The following is a 6,319-nucleotide window of genomic DNA, read 5'->3' as shown; positions in this document are numbered from 1 at the left end:
TCTCTCTCTCTCTCTCTCTCTCTCTCTCTCTCTCTCTCTCAAACTTTTATAATATTGCAAAACATCATTTGGTTTCAATAATGTAGCAGTTCAAGAAACGGATTTCTACTTTGTTCAGTGCTGGTAAAAAAGAGCAACTGATTATGAATTTAGGAAGCGCTATTTGTTCCGATTTCCTTGCTATGATTACTGATTTTTTACTGATATGCATTAATGAGTGTGTGTGTGTGTGTGTGTGTGTGTGTGTATATATATATATATATATATATATATATATATATATATATATATATATATATATATATATATATATATATATATATATATATATATATATATGTATATATTACAAAGTGTGGCATACCTATCATGGTGTGCAGTGTTGTAAATCGTGTATAATGAACATACCTTTACTATTTTTAGAGGACAAGATTCTCAACATACTTGTCAAACACTTAGTTAAAATACCCTTGTCTCTGTCAGGACACATTTCTTACAGTTGCTTTTGTTCTAGCATTATTTGTTAAGTGCATATGTAAATTGTGTGACATTCTCAGTTAAAAATTATGTTTGGTTAAACAGTGTCTTGTTGATTTGTAGACGCTTTGTGTAAATACCAGGGTTTATTTTTCTCCAAGCAATGGTTGGTCGTGTCAGAATTTTACTACTCCTTTAAGATAGATAATTTTTGATTACTTGAGACAATTTAGAATTTGCCTGTTCTGCTCAGAACAATATATCACCAATAACTGAAAGCTCTGTAAACCTGTTCTCGCTTCATTTTTCATTGCTGTGTGAAATTCTGGTAAAGACATTTCCATTAGGATCTAAAGATGACTGGATGAATAAGCAACATAAAATGCATAATTATATATGAATTACCAGTTCTTTGTTTGGCTTCATGTCGTCTCTCAAAACAGATTTAAAAAATGGAAGATTCTATATTGGACCAAAGAATGAAAGCCGCGTGGCATTGCTTGGAGTGGGCTCTCGAAAGGCTCAAAATTTTCCTTCGATATACTGTAACACATTCCTTACGAGTTTAGTTTACAAGATTATGGAAGCTTTGTCCTCCCCTTCCCTCTTAAAAGGTGACGATGTATTTAGTGAACTTTCCAAGAGAAAAAAGAGGAGTCGATCGGTTTTTTTTTTTATGAGGAAAAAAAAAATAGAACTTGAATAGAAGGCAACGAGGGAGAAAAAAAACAAAACGAAGAAATAGGAACAAAGAGCGAAAGAAGAACACTAACAAGAAGTCGAAAGAAACAGAAAAGTACGAGAATATAATGGTGATGATGGTGAGGAGGAGGAGGAGGAGGAAGAGGGGAAAAGATCGAACAATGCATGAAAACCATCCATATTGCTTTACTGCGTTCAACAATAGAAGCAAATAAATGGTATGATTATGCAAGGTTTCTCATAGTGACGAGTAGTGTGTGTGTGTGTGTGTGTGTGTGCGCGCGCGAGCGATCGATGTAAAAAAAGAAAAAAAAGAGCACAGGAAAGCTACCGATTAAAATGTGGCTCATAATAGCGTGGGTAATAATGCTCTCTCTCTCTCTCTCTCTCTCTCTCTCTCTCTCTCTGACAATTGTAATATGGTTCCTAATTATTTTACTCCTTTGTTCAACTTCAAGTCCTTCCTCTCTTCTTCTTCTTCTTCTTCTTCTTCTTCTTCTTCTTCTTCTTCTTCTTCTTCTCCTTCTTCTTCTTTTTTTTTCTTCTTCTTCTCTTTTCTTATCTTTTGCTGCTGCTGTTTCTACTGCTTTCCTCACCATTTCTTTTTTAATTCCGTCTTCTCGAAAACACACACACACACACACACACAGTAGTAGCAATACCATTATTCCAAGTACCAGTGGCTGTAGTTATTACGGCACAGTTATCACCACCATTTGTATCCCTCGAGCGGTTTTTGTATACCTCGCGTCACCCCGCCGGCCTCACGTCACCCCCTCAACGGCGGGCTCAAAGGGACAGCGGCGTGCTAGCTTCCACGGACCACGGTGACGAATTGGTAATGGGCCTCTTCGTCACCACTGTAAGGACGTTGTCGCCGCAATGCCGGGGCAGCCGCCCAAGCCGTGTGCGTGTGTGTGTGTGTTCTATTTAGTGCCCTCAGACCCAAATGCGTGCCGTACGTGGTTTAAAAAGCTACAGGCAAGCGGTCAGGGAAGGTTAGTGAGGGAATGGCTGGAGTAGCTTTATTGTTTTTTTTTTTTTATGAGAGAGAGAGAGAGAGAGAGAGAGAGAGAGAGAGAGAGAGAGAGAGAGAGAGAGAGAGAGAGATTTACTTCACAAGAACAAAGCTGCTCGTTAACGCGAAGCAACATAAAATAAAAGACTACAGTAAGTATTTGGAAATCATTGTATTACTCATAGTCGTGTTTTACATCGTTGCGGCTCAAGTGTGACTGCAGGCCTGTAACATCTTATTCTTACTCCTAACTTTTTGCAGTAAAGTTTGTGTATATACAAAGAATTAAGAAGTTGAACAATTACTTTCCATCTGGGATCGAGGGATGACATCGCCTGTGGTCTACTTGTTACCTGCGCAGACATGACAATTATTTACTGCTTTCTTTAGCTCAAATTCATCAAACACTTCTGTGACGAAATATTCATATGAAAAGAAATTTATCTCTTTTTCTTTGTTATTTTCACACTAGAAGGTTGAATTGCATCCAGATCTTGAGATTAAATCCACTTCGAATTTTCAATGACATTCTCCCATGGCCGCCGTTTGTAGGGGTTCGGCTGTGTCTTGTGAGAATTAATCTAGTATAAAACAATCACACGGCTGTGTTGGATTAACATACATTAACATACATTCAGCTAACAATCAGCTGTTCATTTGACCTGCTGTCACTGTAATCATCAACAGTATACGTATATGATGCCTCTGCAGGACAAAGGTGTCACCAATATTCTCCACGCGCTTCTCTTTGCTGCTCGTTTGTTCCAGTCCACTAATAAAATTTCTTAGCCAGAGTAACTGAGACATTAAAACCCATTATTGATGCGCATTAATTCCTAGCAAAGATTTGATCATGTACGAACAGCCATTCCTCATTGGCAGCGACCATAGTAGTGTGGTTTATACACGTGTGTGTGTGTGTGTGTGTGTGTCCAGGCAGTATTGCTGATGCCACCGCCTTCTGTCTTGCAGCGGTGTCAGCGCGTGACGCATGATGGACAAGGTACAAAAGAAGGCTAAAGTGTTAAGTCAGGCTGGGGGATTGCGGCCTTTACTCGTGGCGATGGTGGCAGGGGGACAGCTGTACCACACTCGAGACAAGACTCACTCGCCCCCCGTGGTGCGCGTCTCCCCACCGCTAGCGATATGGGCGGCGATAGTAGGCCTGTGCCTTCTTGCTTTGAATGTCGTCACTATATTCCAAGACAGATATTTTAAAGGCTCGATTTTGTTCCAGCTAAGTAACCTCTCCTACCTGGTGACTTCATATTTCTACTGTACCTTGGTTATCACCAGGAGCCACCGCCTGGCCAGAGTGCTTAACCATCTGGAGGACATTGACTGCCACCTGATGGGTCTACAGGAGCGGTGCCAGCGAGTGTTGCGTGATCCCAATATAATCATCAACATGATAGCTCATACCATCTTGAATGTTTCATACATTAACTTCGCGACAAACATGTGCAACGTGGTGGAGGTTGTGCAAACGACAGTAATGGTGATCAGCATCTTGGTCACATCTTCTCTCTTCAGGGCCATCTTCAGACTTCTTGCTTGGAATTTGCAGCTTGCCCTGGCTGAAGCCCGCTTGCCATCTCATGTAATGGGTGGCTCCAGGGGCCTCGATGTACATCGTCTACAGGTGGTGTGCCTCAGGGTAAGTGTTGCAGTATGGGTGGCTGGTGCAGCAGCATGGTAGGCCAAGACTACTACACGTTTACTTAGAAAGGAGGAACTGTTCTTACACTGATTTGTGATCCTCCACCCGTAAAGGGAAAAATAAACAAACAAATGAAAATAGACAAATAAATAAATAAGTAATGATGATAATAATAATGATGATAATAATAATAATAATAATAATAATAATAATAATAATAATAATAATAATAATAATAATAATAACAATAACAATAATAGTAATAATAATAATAAATAGTAAGACATTTGGGAACCAGGAAGTGTCAGTTCTGGAGAGCTGAGTGTGACCTGAAGTCTGAGCAGGGAGGAGGAAGGACTCGTCTGTTATTTGATCAGTGCTTTACAACAGAGACGTGAAGGGCAAGGCATCAGTGGCACAATAGGCCTTCAGGGATGTCTCGACCATTATCCCGCACAACAGTTTTTCCCTCCCTCACTGCCACCACCTCTCGCAGGTGGAGGAGGCCAAGGCTGCCTTGCTGGATTACCTGGGGCTGCCCATCGGCGGCCTCTTGTTGGGTTACGCCATAACGATGGTCGTGACCTTCTTCTTCGTGATCAAGGTGAACGACGACCACACCTTCATCACCGTGCTCAACGTCTCCGTGATCATCTCGCTAATCATGATTTGCAGCGCCCCACAGCAGCTCAGGGACCAGGTGACCATTCTTGCGAGTGCACACACACACACACACACACACACACACACACACGCACACAAGAGGTACTCTTAGTGAGTTTTTGCCGTGCGTTTCATCATACAGTTTCTATTGTAATGCAACATATTAACATATTACCAGTGAAAGCTGATATATCCCTGTCCTAATGATGTGTGTGTGTGTGTGTGTGTGTGTATGTGTGTGTGTGTGTGTGTGTTTTTTGCTATCCCCTACACCCTAAAAAGATAGAAATTATATATATATATATATATATATATATATATATATATATATATATATATATATATATATATATATATATATATATATATATAATCCTTCAGGTTGACGTGGTGGAGAGGGAGCTGCTGATGGTGGGGAGTGTGGATCCCGCCACTCATCACCAGGCACGTAACTTATTCGTACACACACACACACACACACACACACACACACACACACACACACACGTTTTTCCTGCATGCGGGATAATAAGTAAAAAATAAAGTTAAAGCATATGAAGAAGCCAGAAAGTAACAACACATGATCTAACTGGATGAAATACCCCCCCCCCCTCTCTCTCTCTCTCTCTCTCTCTCTCTCATACACGTTCAGACATTTTGGTATTTTCATAGTGTACAGTCCCCTCCACTTCCACGTTCATCACTCAACGTTGCCAGGGTGTGAATCGCCTGCTGTGAATCGCCTGCCTCGACTCATATTCGAAAAGAAAAAAAAAAAAAAAAAACGCCAATCCCTCCATCACTGTCCCGCTTGCACTGACTGGCATGTGTCTCGGATACGAGTTGAATCGGGCGGGGCGGTTCACAGCGGGGGATTCACACATTTACAATGCTAAGTGATGACGTGGAAGTGGAGGAGAGTGTACATTCATGTACTATACACATGCACACTGTATATACATACTCATATATACCAATAATCATACATTCCCAACCTTCCATAGATACAAAACTGGAACTAATATATTTACTGATAAGACACTGCACTGCGTTTTCTGTATTCATGTGTACACTAACGTGCTTCCCTCTGCCGCAGGTGTGCCTTACCCTGGCAACGCTGCGGAGGGTGTCTGATATGAGCGTGATTGGCGCGTTCAGTCTGGGTAACCATAACATCTTGCAGGTGAGTGAGGCCCATATTCTGAAACGCACCGCTCTCTTACCACGACTGTTCTTAAAATGACCATATAGGTAGTCACGAATCCCGCCACCTGGAGAGAGAGAGAGAGAGAGAGAGAGAGAGAGAGAGAGAGAGAGAGAGAGAGAGAGAGAGAGAGAGAGAGAGAGAGAGAGAGATTATATTTGCCTCTTCTACTACTACTACTACTACTACTACTACTATTACTACTACTACTACTTCTACAACTACTATACTTTTACTATACTATACTATAGGCCACAAAGATGATTAGCCGGTTTCTCAAGAATGTTTCTCATGAATAATGTATGAATCTTGTCAATATTTCACTAGAACCGTATAAACACCCTTAAAAACCCGTCACTAGAGCCTTTAGAAAGTATTTGAGATGCGGCGCAGAAGCTTTTCGGAATATGGCCCTGGGTCCTATAGTAGGTTAGCATCTCCAGAAAAGGAAGGATGTTGTACCGTACAGTTCACAGAGAAGAAGGTGAATGCTTGTATGATTTTGTCTAGCATGTTATATCGACACGAGAACATAAGAAGCTACAAGAAGCCGTCAGACTTATACGTGGTAGTTAGTGCATAAAACTTATCTACC

The sequence above is a fragment of the Scylla paramamosain genome, chromosome 2 (assembly GCF_035594125.1).
Source record: "Scylla paramamosain isolate STU-SP2022 chromosome 2, ASM3559412v1, whole genome shotgun sequence".
In the NCBI taxonomy this organism is placed as follows: domain Eukaryota; kingdom Metazoa; phylum Arthropoda; class Malacostraca; order Decapoda; family Portunidae; genus Scylla; species Scylla paramamosain.
The sequence above is the reverse complement of the archived record's forward strand: the minus strand, read 5'-3'. Positions refer to the sequence as shown.